This window comes from Carcharhinus amblyrhynchos, chromosome 21 (assembly GCF_965287045.1).
Source record: "Carcharhinus amblyrhynchos chromosome 21, sCarAmb.v2.hapA, whole genome shotgun sequence".
NCBI lineage: Eukaryota > Metazoa > Chordata > Chondrichthyes > Carcharhiniformes > Carcharhinidae > Carcharhinus > Carcharhinus amblyrhynchos.
Genome location: NC_137344.1, coordinates 37,220,022 through 37,235,417, shown reverse-complemented (window position 1 = coordinate 37,235,417; position 15,396 = coordinate 37,220,022). Strand labels below are relative to the sequence as shown.

At 44.0% G+C, this 15,396-nt stretch overlaps 1 protein-coding gene across 2 annotated transcripts in view; it reads right to left on the bottom strand.

The window, feature by feature from the left end:
- Nucleotides 1-15,396, bottom strand: part of qtgal (queuosine-tRNA galactosyltransferase) — a 301,592-nt gene that overhangs the window by 246,853 nt on the left and 39,343 nt on the right. The gene's annotated exons all lie outside the window — the stretch shown is intronic.

Below are 15,396 nucleotides of genomic sequence, written 5' to 3'. Positions count from 1 at the left end.
ATATCTGTATGGGACACAGATACATCACACAACCAGTCACGGTTTGAGTGCATAAAGTCTGAATTTTTACCCTTCTCCTCTCCCCCTGGGGTAAGGGGCAGTGTTCTCGCTAACTTCTGTTTGCTATGCACAATTGCACTGAGCCAGGATTGATGCATAGCTGCACATACATAGAAACATTCCAGCCTACTCCACCATTTATTTTGATCATACTAAGAAGTCTCACAACACCGTGTTAAAGTCCAACAGGTTTATTTGGAATCACAAGCTTTCAGAGCACTGCTCCTTCATCAGGTCATCACCACATCATATTTTGATCATGGCTGATCAACAAATTCAATATCCTGATTCCCCCCTTCCCCCCCATATCCCTTGATCCCTTTAGCACCAAGAGCTGTATCTAATTTTTTCTTGAAATCATACAATGTTTTGGCCTTAACTACTTTCTGTGGTAGTGAATTCCACAGATTCACCACTCACTAGGCAAAGAAATTTCTCCTCAGTTCAATTCTAAAAGGTTTACCCTTTACCCTCAAACTATGGCCCTTAGTTCTGGACTCCCCCACCATTGGGAACATTCATTCTGAATCTACTCTGTCTAATCCTGTTAGAATTTTATAAGTATCTAAGAGATCCCCTTTCACTCTTCTGAACTCCAATGCATACAATCCTAACCAACTTGGTCTCTCCCCATATGACAGACCTGCCATTCCAGAAATCAGCCTGGTAATCTTTCACTGTACTCCCTCTATAGCAAAGGCATCCACACACATGCCCATGTGACCACGCACCAGTGCTTGGAGGGAAGATGTCTGGACGAGGCTGGGCTAATATTGATCCGTTTTCCCCTCACTTCAAACAAAAAGGGCTGTGTGACATTGCGTTGAACCCTCCTGCTCTTTCCTCTCTTGCTTCATGTATTCTCTTATTTGTTGGTTGCATGGCCTTTAGTTCCGTTGTTCCCTTATTCTACTTACAAGTGGGTCATCCTTCTCCACTGTCTCTGGAGCAATTTTCCTGAACGCCCAAGTTAGAGTAGAAAAAGAGAATCAATTTCCTCGGGTAGGAGGGAATCCAGAGTCAGAGAACTTTATCCCAAAACTGAAGAATTCAGGAGTCAAATCTGGATGTACTTTTTCCCCCACACAAGGGTTAGTACATTTCTCTGCCCAGAAGCATGTGGATGCTGGGTCAAAAGTTTCAAGACTGAGATTGAGAGAATTTTCTTGGTGCAAATGATCAAAGGACAAGGTCAAAGGTTGGCAAATAGGGTCAAGTTCCAGATCAGCCATGATCTAGCAGGACAAGCTCAAAGGCCTGAGTGACCTGCTCCAGTTCCTGAAAGCACATATCTTAACCTTTAAGAGTCTTGCTGGATCATTAACCTGTTTCTTTTCTCTGGGAGCCATTAGTTTTTGGAATTCTCTTCTACAAAGAACAGTGGAGGCTGATAATGGATCCCAAGCCAAATGGGGAGGTATGAAACTGGACATGAATCCTTTTCCTGACATTGTTTTATTTGCAAAATGCAGCAGTACATATGTCTGTCGCCTTCCTAGCAACTCAGATGCTCCCAAGTACTTAAATAACGATGCTTTTCACCAGTGTATCTCAACTAAAGTACATTAAGAAAGGTATTGAATACAGTCAAGGCTGTGTTGGACAGATTGTTGATGTACTACAGAGTCAGGGATATGGGAGGGAAGGGGTTAGGCAGGAAAGTGGTGTTAAGGGCTAATTAGATTAGCCACTGAATAGCAGATCAGGCCTGGTGGGCTACATGACCTAGTCGTCTTCCTTAAGATCTTACGAGAGTCAACATCAAGGCTGCACTTGCATTCTAACAGACTCAGTGTTCAGCTGAAGATCACACGCTTCAAAACAGTTACAACCCTCTGAAGTTATTTTCCAGCTAAGTAATTTAACCTTCTGTTTTTATAAACAGAATCAAATTATAAAATTGATTTTTCTGCTCCCACCCGTGATCTGATTTATTATCTTAGTGGTTTAAGTAGTAAAGCAAAAGTGGAGCCACACAGCTTCGAGCTCTTGACCATTCGTAAACAAATCCTACAACATTCTCATCAGATTAACTTGCTGGGTTCAGTGATGTGGCCTTGGTACCGCATCAAGCAATTTTAACCATGTTGCGTTCGGCTCCTTTGGGGAAGCATCCTGGGGATGCAATGGCCTCGTGGTATTATCGCTCAACTATCAATCCAGAAACTCAACTAAATGTTCTGGGGTTTCTGGAGTCGAATCCCACCACAGCAGATGGTGGAAATTGAATTAAACAAAAAATGTCTGGCATTAAGAATGCACTGCTAACCATGAAACCATTGTTGATTATCGGAAAACCTGTCTGGTTCACTAATGTCCTTTAAGGAAGGAAATCTACCATCCTTACTTGGTCTGGCACGTAGGCCAGGTATGGATGGAAGATTTGTCGTAAATCAGGATTTATTGATCACATACCACGGGGCGGCTCAGTAGTTTGCATTGCTGCCTCACAGCACCAGGGACCCGGGTTCGATTCCTGGCTTGGGTTACTGGCTGTGTGGAGTTTGCACATTCTCCCCGTGACTGAGTGGCTTTCCTCCGAGGGCTCTGGTTTCCTCCCACAGTCTGAAAGATGTGCTAATTAGGTGCATTGGTCATGGTAAGTTCTCCCTCAGTTTACCCGAACAGGCACAGGAGTGCGGCAACTAGGGGATTTTTACAGTAACTTCATTGAGCATTAATACAAGTCTACTTGTAACTAATAAATAAAATTTAATACCAGTCTTACTTAGAGGGGGTTTTATAGGTGACCCGAGTATGACTTCTGTGACTCCAGAGCCACAGCAATGGGGTTGACTCTCAACTGCCTGCGGGCAACTAGAGATAGGCAATAAATGATTGCCAGCCAGCGGTGCCCATGTCCCACAAATGCATTAAAAAAACTACATAGCTCTAGAATAATTGGTCATTAGAAACTACAGCACTGGAGCGCTGCTGACAAAATACATTCTGTCGAAGCTTTTCATCCTGCACTCATCAGGACAATCACAAGAATACCAATGTCAAAGAAAACAACAACAACTTTATACATTTTCCAGAATAATTGTTAGTCTTAAAGGATGACTTTACCAACTCAATGCTTAAAACAGACAAATGCACTGTCTATGCATTTGTAATGTGAATTTTATTCTAATGATTTTTGATCAGTGCATCGCTGAAGTGCCACACTTAATCATAGTCAAGATTTATTGATCACATACCAGTGTTGCTTTCTGCAGTCTGAGTGCAATTGTACAAAGCTATTTAATTTCCTGTTAGGAAAACCTTGTCTGAATTTCCTTATTGAACTTGGCCGAGTGAAAAGCACTCTACGAATTTGCTGGTTGTTAGCTGGCCCCGTCTACTGATATTTAATTTTAAAAAATAGGACTTTTCCCCCTTTGGCAAAATAGCTCCTTATGGAGAATTTCACTACACTTACAGGCTGCATTGCGACTTGCATACAACACTCTCTTTTCATAACGTATTCTTTGATGCGCACTGAGCTCTGACACACCAAACAATTATATACGGCAAGCTCTGGAGACAATTCTTAGAAAAGAAAAGGCATCCAAGTAAATTAAATCAAAATTGTGTGGGCTTCTAGATCAAATGGACATTTCTCAATCAGTTACAAGACAATTCATCGGTACGATTCTGAGGTTGTAGGCCCACAGAGGCCAAAATCTTTTGTAAATGCCTATTTGGGTCAATCCTGCCGGTCAAAGATGCAGCAAATCTTGCCATCCTGCCCTCACCTCTGCCAACTTGCACAGCTGCGTGCGTTTTGTCATCCTGCCCCTATATGTTGCTGTGATTACCACTCTGGCCGTGGTGACATCAGTCAGACTGAAACGCATTAGTCACTGCATGAGGTAAATCATGTACGGGTGCAGTCTGTTCTCACTAAATCACTGGAATTTGACGTCTACGTTTGTTTTTGCTGCTGTGGGAGTTGCCTTTTGACTATTAACTTACTCACTGTTTACTACTGTAGCACATCCAATGGAACAGCAAGCTACAAAACAAAAGGAATGCCAAGCTCTGTTGCCAAATCGAGAGAGGGCCTGAGTCTGTCATACACTGTACTCTGGACAAGCCACACTATAGGGCCATGTTGCCTTGACATTCATGAACGGGCTAAACATGCAGGTTCTGGAGGTGGTGTGAAAAGAACAATTAGTCTGAGCGTTTGAAGCAGGTGAGCCAAACCCCGACTCTCGAACCGAGACAAAAGTCAAGTGCAACAGGACCTTGTAAAGGTACACGAAGGTACAAGGCCCTGAGGTTAACCACACTATAGGCCAAAGACACAAGCTCAGATCGGTAAAAAGCAGATCAAGACCAAGATGCGGAATTACTTCTTGATGCAGTGATCTGATTGAAACTGAATGTTCGTCTGACAACAAAAACCAAAGTCTTTCGCACCAGTGGTTAGCACTGCTGCCTCGGGGACCCAGCTGCGATTTTGGCCATGGGTCACTGTCAGTGTGCAGTCTGTATGTTCTCCCCGTGTCTGCGTGGTTTTCCACCAATTTCCTTCCACGGTCCAAAGATGTGTAGGTTAGGTGGACTGGCCGTACTAAATTGTCCCCTAATGTCAGGGGGATTAGCAGGGTAAACACTTGGGGTAACTTTCAAGGAGTATATTGACAGACACGGGTGGTGAACCGAGAAATAGAAACCGCATACGGGCAATAAGTAGGGGGTCTAAATAAGGATTAGAAATCGGCGCAGGCTTGGTCAGCCGAATGGCCAGTTCCTGCGCTGTATTGTTCTTTGTACGGGAATAGGGCCTGAGTGGGATTGTTGGTGCATGCTTGTTGGGCCGATTGGCTTCCTTCTGCACTGTAAGGATGTTACGATTTAAGAAGGCAGTTAGGTGCTGCACTGGGGAAGGATCAGCTACACTGATAAGTAGCCTTCTCATGCTGGCGATCTGAGAGATTGTTGGTGAATATGGTTCTGTTTAATTGGTTAAAGGAAATGCTTCTCTTGCTGTAAACTGTTTTCTGAACCTGTGGTGGAGGAAATGAATGCCAGAAAGAACCCCAGATTCATTGCAACACAGAAGGTGCCACTTGACCCATCAAATCCATGCCGGCACTCTCAGTACAGCAACCCAGTCACTCCCATTCCACTATTCTACCCCGTAGCCCTGCAAGTTTATTACCGTCAAATACCCAATTATTCTTTCTGCTTCCACCACCCTCACGGGCAGAGGGTGTTCCAAGCTGTAATCACCTGCTGAGTGAAAAAGGTACCTCTCCCTATCCCCCTGCATCTCTTCCATGGGCAGCACAGTGGTTAGCACTGCTGCCTCACAGAGCCCGGGGCTGATTCACAGCTTGGGTCACTGTCCGGGTGGAGTTTGCACATTCTCCCCATGTCTGCATGGGTTTCCTCCAGGTGCTCTAGTGTCCTCCCATAGTCCCCGAAAGAAGTGCTGGTTAGATGCATTGGCCATATTAAATTCTCCCTCCGAACAGGCACCGGAGTGTGGCAACTAGGGGATTCTGACAGTAAGTTCGTTGCAGTGTTAACGTAAGCCTTACTCGTGACACCAGTAAATAAACTTTCATTTTTCCTCTAAAACTTTCAATATCCCTTGGCCCTTGTACAATTTTGCTAAAAGAACAACTTTTCTTTGCCTATCTTGTCTCATCATAATCGGGTACACCTCTGTTAAATTGGAATCTGAGGAGAACAAGCACATTAATTGCAGACAGAGTAAAGAACTACAGCACATGTCAGAGGATTGTAGTCAACAACAGGAATGCAGGGAAATGGCAAAGGGAGACTGATTGAAGGCAATTGGTGATCTGAGTGAATTTGTTTTTAATAACTCACCAAAACAGGAAAATCATACTCGCTGCTGCTGAATTGGCGAGGATGTTAAGCTCACACATCAACAAAGTACATCCCTTTTCTCTCATTCCAGGACAAATTCAAATAAAAAGCCAAAAGGCCCAGTATTTTGGGTTATTGAATGCGTTGTGTGGTGATATAAGGGCTGTGTGAAGGGAGAAACTTGGATTCTGTCAAGTCTCCCTTCCCCCACTTCTGGAAAAGCTCAAAAATGCCTGTGGGAGCAGGCTGCCTGCCAGGACACTCCTGCCAACTCACCCCAGTGCCAAGACAAAGAACAAAGAAAAGTACAACACAGGAACAGGCCCCTTCAGCCCTCCAAGCCCATGCCAATCATGATGCCCTAACTAAACTAAAATAAATCTTCTGCCCTTACTCGGTCCGTATCCCTCTATTCCTTCCCTATTCATGTACCCATCCAGATGCCTCTTAAAACGTTACTAACGTGCCTGCTTCCACCACCTCCTCTGGCAGCGTGTCCCAGGCACCTCTCCCACTCTGCGTGAAGAACTTCCCTCGCACGTCTCCCTTAAACTTTCCCCTCTCACCTTCAGCCCACGCCCCCTTGCAACTGACACTTCCACCCAGGGAAAAAGCCTCCGACTGTCCACCCTGTCTATGCCTCTCATAATTTTGTAGACCTCTACTGGGTCTTCCCTCAGCCTCCATCAATATCAGAACAGGAGGGGAAGTCAGTCACTAGGAATGGGTTTGTTCAGGTCCCTCCTGCAGCGTGTATCTGTATGTCACTGGACTGGAAATGGTTCAAATCCAAGATTCAAGGCCATCCCTGCAAAGGTGGGCACCCTGAGATCATCAGAACTGACCCCATCCCCTGGATTTGTGATGGGGGCTAAGATCAAGGGAAAACTTAACCACTGGAAGCTTTACCACCAACATACATTCACTCCGGCAGTGAATTGAGCCTTGAGGAATTTCATGCCCAAAACTCATAAGGAATTTATTCTGGGCATAAAATATCCATTGAGAATTAGGCTGCCACAATTCACTTCAATCACCACCATCAGGAAAGGGAGCTCTGTAAACCCTCTGTCAAGTCGAAATACAAAGGTGAAAGGTTCATTAGAACTGAATGCAGGCAAACAGTGCCACTTGAAGAAGACCACCAACACATTCTCTGCAGGCTATTTATTATCTGTACATCCCAGCGTTCAGAGGATGCTGGCAGGACATGGGCCGACTGCTTTCATAGTTGCTTCGACTGGTTCTTTTCCCTTTTCAATAATGATTAATTAAATAAATATGTGCCGTGCTTGCAGATCTCTTACTCATATTCCCCTGCTAATTTACCCAGCATTTTTTTTTTGCCTAACTTGTACACAAAGCCAATCTTGTGTGGGCAGCAGGCTTCATGCAGAACAAAAGCTAAACATAATTTGAAACACATTGCAAATCATCAGAGGTCAGCTTGCACTGAACGCAGGCACGGATATTCCTACATTATTTTCCCCGTAAAAAGAAAGAATCTCAAACCACATATGCCAGATTAAACAGATAGTGGTCTCTGACAGCTTTGTACATCAATGCTTTTGTCTAAGTGCGTTGGTGCTCACTTAAAGACGGGAGAAAAGTCAAGGGTTCAAAAAAGATCACTTCCTACTGTGCTTACATTAAGTGATACAACAGAAGCACACACTATGAGGCTGAGAAACATGCACTGCTGGCCTGAACAGGTTAGCATGTGGATGGACAGAATGGTGGCCAGGTCCTTGGGAGCAGGATGTTGATAGTTGCTCAGCCAAGTAGCAGTTACAACGCCTTAGCTTTCTTTGTCTGTACTGCTAACTCTATTTGCACCCCACCACAATTCTTGAACCCTACCCACATCTCGTCTGTACTCTGTCCCCTGGTAACATCATTGGGAAACCTATTCCACCCTACACACCAATGAGATCTAATGCTATATCACCATTGCCTCCCTCCACCTCAAGCTGCTTAACTCGCACCAGTACCGGGTGGAACTAAACATTGGAAGTCTGAAGAGACATTGGGCCAGAATTTCCTTGGAATAGCGATTTACCTGCGCTTAAATGGTGAATTACCCATCACGCCTGAACTTTCTGATTCAGGTCAGGTAAGACTGAAAGCTGCAAAGCGTGTCATTGGCTCAGTGGCAAAGTGAAGGAGGAGATGCTTCCTTTTTACAGCACTGTAAAGCCGTGAGTTTAAAGTTCCCATTGAAAAGGAGAAGGTTAAGTTTCTGAGGTGAGTGATTGGGATGTGGTGGTCAGGTTGGGGAAGCAGGGTCCTTCACGTTGGAGAGTGTGGGGTTCAGACATCGAGGTTGGGGGGTGTGGGGGAGGCAGTTGGATCTCTGGATGTTTGAGAGTGTGGCGACTGCACTCCGCGGCACTTGATCTGGGTGTTCAAAATAATTATTCTGGAGTTAGAAGTGCTTTTTTTCCCTCTAACATTTTCAGAGTAACCGTCAGATAAAATTGACAGAACCATCCAAAGTTGGTGATTTAAATCTCTTTGTTGGATGGCTCCCAGTGCAGCACAATTGTTGAAGGAAAAGTTAGCCCTTCTGGACAATTGGTGGGTAAACCCTTATGTGGGAATTTGCAGGAGGGATTCCCCAGCTCATCTTTGGAGTACACCTCTCCGCAAATGGGGAGCCAGGAAATTATGGTCCATTGCCTTTGATCCCCACCACAAACTCTAATCCCTAGCTACGGATTCCCATCCCTCTCCCAAGTAACGGCCTGAAACTGAGTCAGACCATTCACATCCTCAGGGTCATAAATGACCCAGGGATAAGCTTCCAACTTCATATCTGCCAGACCTGCTGAGTTCACCCAGCATTTTCTGTTCTGATTTCTAGTATCCACAGTATTTTGCTTTTGTTTTTAAAAGTATAAGTTGACTCTCTTGACATCAATTGTTGACACGATTACAATGCTGTACCCTCTCTCCAAGTTCGATAACTTCATTGCTAATCACTTGAAGGGTCAAACCTGTCTATTAGAAAATACGCCGGCCCACATTGTGACATGGTTTCAGAGACAGATGTATGCTTACATTAATTACTGTAATGTGTTACAACCATTGCACAATTTGTTGCATTTACAACATGAACTTGAATATTGAGTACTGGTTTGGCAAGAAAAGATTGAGTCACTGCCTTATCTCCATACAATGGCGAGCCTTCAGCAGAATCATTGGCAAGCAATGTCTGTTCAGTAAAAACATTACTTTAACACAGAAGTTATGAGGAGCCTTGTCTAACACTTATAATTGTACCCTACAACATACAGTGCAAATATATGAGACCTCAGTCTCTTATCATGCAATGCTGAGACATATAATCTTGCCCTCCCTCCCTCATACTTGGGTCACCTATAAAACCCCCCTCTAATTGAGGCTAGTATCATCTTTAAGTATTTTTATTAGTGCCACAAATAGGCTTACGTTAACACTGCAATGAAGTTACTGTAAATATCCCCTAGTCGCCACACTCTGGCACCTGTTCGGGTACACTGAGGGAGAATTTAGCATGGCCAATGCACCTAACCACCACGTCTTTTGGACTGTGGGAGGAAACCGGAGCACCTGGGGGAAACCCACACAGACGCAGCACAGGCAATGACCCAAGCTGGGAATCGAACCCAGGTCCCTGGTGCTGTGAGGTATGACATGGAGATGCTGGCATTGGACTGGGGTAAGCACAGTAAGAAGTTTCACAACACCAGTTTAAAGCCCAACAGGTTTATTTGGTAGCATAAGCCACAAGTTTTTGGAGCGCTACTCCTTCATCAGGTGAGTGAGAGTTCTGTTCACAAACAGGGCTTATAAAGACACAAACTCAACTTATAAAATAACGGTTGGAATGCAAGCCTTTCCAGGTAGTCAAGTCTTCAAGGTACAGACAATGTGAGTGGAGAGAGGGTTAAGCACAGGTGAAAGAGGTATGTATTGTCTCCAGCCAGGACAGTTAGTGAGATTTTGCAAGCCCAGTCAAGTTATGAGGGTTACAGATAGTGTGACATGAATCCAAGATCCCGGTTCAGGCCATCCTCATGTGTGTGGAACTTGGTCATCAGTCTCTGCTCAGCGACTCTGCATTGTCATGTATTGTGAAGGCCAACTTGGAGAACGCTTACCCGAAGGTCAGAGGCCGAATGCCCGTGACCACTGAAGTAGTCTTCTCCGAAGCCTTTGGAAACTACCCCGGAGCCTTCAACATATCATGGATTAAGACAAACATCTCGTCAAGGCCATCCCCACATCTTGCCTTTGAACAACCGCACAACCTCAAACCTCATTGTCGACAGCAAACTACCAAGCCTCAGGAGAACAGTGACCACGACATCACACAACCCTACCACAGCAACCTCTGCAAGACATGCCAGATCATTAACATGGATCTCACGTGAGAACACCAAGTACATACACTTGCAACTCGACCAACGTTGTCTACCTGATACGCTGTAGGAAAGGATGTCCCAAGGCATGGTACATTGAGGAGACCATGCAGGCGCTATGACAATGGATGAATGAACACCATTCGACAATCACCAGGCAAGAGTGTTCTCTTCCTGTTGGGGAACACTTCAGCGGTCACAGGCATTCGGCCTCTGATCTTTGGGTAAGTGTTCTCCAAGGCGGCCTTCACGACACACGACAGCACGGAGTCGCTGAGCAGAGACTGATAGCCAAGTTCCACACACGAGGATGGCCTCTTGGGTTCATGTCATATTATCTGCAATGCCCACAACTTGCCTGGGCTTGCAAAATCTCACTAACTGTCCTGGCTGGAGACAATACACATCTCTTTAAGCTGTGCTTAACCCTCTCTCCACTCACATTGTCTTTACCTTTAAGACTTGATTACTTGTAAAGACTAGCATTCCAACCATTATTTTGTAAATTGAGTTTGTCTCTTTATATGCCCCGTTTGTGAACAGAACTCCCACTCACCCGATGAAGGAGTAACACTCGGCTTGTACTACCAAATAAACCTGTTGGACTTTAACCTTGAGCGTTGAGAGACTTCTTATTGTGCTGTGAGGCAGCAGTGCTAACCACCATGCTGCCCAGCTCCTTTCGGGGAATATTTCATCTAGACCACTAGTCTAGTTCAATGGACTAGACTTTACTAGAATCAATCAAGTGGTATTTATCAATTATACCAACAGGAATACATTCTGATGCCAGAAATTGACTAAATTGAGAATCTCTGCGCACTTTACATAAAGTTTGTGATTTACAAAGATACCAATTAATTTGTAAACACATTTGGGCCAACTTTAACTTGCTTCCGCATTAGGGGCAAACAGGGTGCTGGAAACTGAAAACAGCCCTGGGTCATTTACGCTGACACTCCACCCCTCTCTTGAGCAGGATTCTGAAATGGGCAATCGAGTGCATGTTTCAAACAGGATGACAGTGAGCAATGCGTCTGTGTAAAGGGATCGTTCAGTGACCCGACACCATTTTCAGTTCACTGACACCCCGTTTCAGATAGGCATACATGTATAATATGCAATTGGAGGTGCTACGACGTACACAAGACCCTGATTGTAAATTCAAGGCACAGCGTGCTTTATGAATGCAATTGTCTACACAATTCCACCAAGTGGCGAGTGACTAAACCAAATCTCCTTAAAAGGACGGCTTGAGCTCACTCAACGGCCAAGAAAATTTAGGATTTCATTTGGCAGGAGCCCAGAGATAAAAGTCCTGTCTAAGGGCTCCCAGAATCCTCCCCCCACCTCTCACTGTGCTAATTACTTGAAAACGGTCGCCAACTCAAACTCATTCCTTTCCAGATTTCAGAACTGGTCAGCTCCTTTGCTGTCTATAGGCTCAGTTATTTTGGCAATCAATAGGCTTCTAACCCACATTGGACAACCTCCAAACTACCATTTCACAAATCGTATCGGCTAATTCTTATTCTTGATGATAATCCAGACCATGACCAGGGCAAAAATCAATACTTTGTTCAGTCACCACGCCTACCCCTTGGTGCGGATGCCTAGCATACTGACTGACATCACCCGACCAGAGTATTCCTCCTTTTGTTTACAGAATGCTTCCAAACTGAAGGAAAATATTTTGCATTAAAAAAAAGCACAGCCTAACGTCTCAAGACTTAAGCTAACCATTGAGCTATGAAAAGCTATTCCATTGCCATCTTATTGAGATACAAAAACAAGATGTCAGCTAAATATATTCTGGATGCCCTGAAGATACAAATAATCATGTTCACTCTATCTATTACAAACAGAGCTGAATGGGCAGATGTAGAGATAGTTCTCCCTGATGCGGGAATCTGAAACATGGGGCATTGTCTCAAGTTAAGAGGCTGATCATTGAGAATGAGATGAAATTTCTTCATTTGAAGGGGTTGTGAACCTTTGAAAGTCTCTGTCCTAGAGGATTATGACTGATCCATAACTTAGTCTACTTAAGACAGATTTAGGCAGGTTTTTGGCCTCTTAAGAAGTATGAAGAGTGGGTGGAAAAAGAAAGTTGCAGCTGAAGATCACTCATGATCACACTGAATAGTGGAACAGACTTGAGGCCACTTGGTCTCTGTATCTTCTAAATAACCCTACACAACACTGACAACAGTAACAGGAGTTCAAGGAAAGGTCCCATTGAAACATCTTCACCACATTTCAGAGATCTGGGACGGAATTTTCTCAGTAAGTTGTCTCAGAAGAAAGCTCCGTGTAAGACAGGGATCAGAGAGATGTCCTAGAATTCAGGTTAAGCGAAATGAGCAGAACAATAGGCTAAAAGTTAAACAGAGAGCTGTGAAGAGTAGACCTGAAGTAATGTGACTTGACAGAAGCCCTAACAACCTGAAGGTGCAACCAAAGGAATTGACTCCTTACTGCGGGCCTGTTGGATTGGCGATGTTCTGCTTGGTACGATCAAAGATCTGAAATTGTGCTTCGAAGCTGAGGCTTCTGTGTATTTGGGAGATCTAGGGAAAAGGGATCTTGGAAGATGAGATTTAAGATGAGGAATCTAAGGTGGATCCTTGTTGAAGCTGTCCAAGTGGGAGGTACATTTGAAGGGAATTCCTAGGCAAGCCATTTAAATGTGGAGATTAAAAACCCTTGTGAGAAAAGCAAAGTTTCCATGAGACTGCTTGGCTTAGTGTGACAAAAGTTTGGGTGAGTTGTTGAGAAATCCATGGCATCTACTTTGGCCTCATCTGCCATGTATTTTCACGTGGTGGTATTGTTGATCAGTTCACCTATTAATTCAGATCTACGTCATACTTAGCCTGAAAGAAAGGCTGTAAGACAGTTATTGCAGACTGTTTATCTATCTGAATTTGTGTGTCCATAATGATGTGTTGGGATAAAGCAGTAGTGCGGTTAGAATCATTTTCTTGTGCTGGTATTGAGTTCTTACCAACCTTTTTGATTTTGTAATAAAGTTCATTTTTGTGCTTAATAAATGTTTTATTCTGTGTTAAAAGTTCATCAGCGGGCTCCTGTGAATTTGTTCAGTAACATTGCTCCTTGGTTTCTAAAACAAATAGAAAATTAGGATCTATCAAGCCTGCTTTCATTCTGGGATTTGCTTTGTCCAGTATCAACATAGCTGGGATCGTAACAAGTCATCAGTAAAAGCTCAAAGATTTTCCTATTGGTTGTTCTCTCACTACTGCCACAGGTCCTAATGTCTCAGTCAGCTGAGTCAGTAACGGTGCTAGTGAGCCACTACTAATGAAATCACCCAGCTAGCGTACACTCCATATCCTTGCTATCTCTTCCAAGTTGTATTCAATATGGATCAGCATTGGTTCATCTGCTGATGGAGCACAGTAAGTTGTACTCAGCAGTAGATTTCCTTGCCCATGTTTGACCTTATGCTGCAAGACTCCATGGAGTCAGGAGTTGAAGTAAAGCACTCCCAGGGCCACTCCCTCCTCAGTGTATAGCAGCGTCCTGCTATCTCTGCTGAGTCGTTCCCCCAGTGGGACAAAACCAAACCAAAGTGTAGACTAAGTAGCTTAAAGTAATTTCAATGTCAAAGCAGCCTCTGAAATGGGAAAATGATGCATGTGCAGGCTCTTTAAGAGCTGAGTGATCAACCACACTCCTTTGTTGTCTTCCCTAAGCGGCATGGCAGCACAGTGGTTAGCAGCGCTGCCTCACAGCGCCAGGGACATGGATTCGATTCCCAGCTTGCGTTACTGCCTGTGCGGAATCTGTACATTCTCCCCACGTCTGCGTGGCTTTCATCCGGTTTCCTCCCACAAGCTTGAAAGACGTGATGGTTAGGTGCATTGTTTAAGTTTATTTATTAGCGTCACAAGCAGGCTTAAATTAACACTGCAAAGCAGCTACTTTGGGCCATGCTAAAATTCTCCTTCAGTGTGCCCGAACAGGCGCTGGAGTATAGCAACTAGGGGATTTTCACATTGCAGTTAATGGAAGCCTACCTGTGACTAATAAACAAACTTTACAATGCCAGGCCAGTGTTTTACCTGATTCCCTTTTGGAAATAATTATTGAATCTGTTTCCATCACGTTTTCAGGGATCATACACAATCACAGCAGGAAACAATTCTGCTCATTTTGGGTCAGTGAATTCTGCAATGGAATTCAAGTACTCCGATTAGTACAGAGCTGGACTAATATCAGCAACCTTTAGTCAACGTACATCTTTATATGTACAAAAGAATGTTATTCTTGGGGTATGGTTGATACGGGAAGGGCCACGTTTATTGCTCATCCCTAAAATGGCAGCGATGGGCTGACTTCCTGAACAGCTGTAACTTGCTGACTGCAGAACTGCTTGGCCATCTTCAAGGCTAATAAAGCCAAGTAATATACAGAGCATTTATTCAGAGATTGTGTAACCTTTCAATTCAAACTGGAGTGATACTGGCTCATAAAATCTAAAAATAATATACTACCCAATTAAAATGTTCTCAGTGATGTTTTTTTTTAACGAGTGTGCTTTTTTCTGATGTCCGCGGCAATGGAAAGTATCTTAAAGCACTCTGCATTAAACTGTGTAAGACAAAATTAGAATTTAAACAGCGTCACTCGAACCCAAACCAAATGGTCGCTCCATAACAAGGTCAATTAGAGACCATATGGTAAGAGGTAAAGTTGACATAGTCCCAGATAAAAATAGGTTGCTCTGGGGCTGACTGGTGATGATTTAACCGGGTGAGGGGCAAGATTGAGAAGGCAGGGCCTTAGTCAATAACCTTAGGCGGTAGGGGAATTGAACCCACATAGTTAGACATCCAGCAGACTGAGCTAACTAACCCCCAGGAGAACATATAGAGGAAGGGGCTACAGGTATGATTGTAAAATTTGCTGGCAACACAAAGATAGATAGGAAAGAAAACCGTGGAGAAGAATAAGGAGGCTATTAGGGGACACAGATGGCTTGTGAGTGGGCCAAGATCTGGCAAATGGAGTGTCATGTGGGAAATGTGAAATGGCCTATTTTGGCAAGGAAAATAAAAAATAAACTTATCTAAATGGT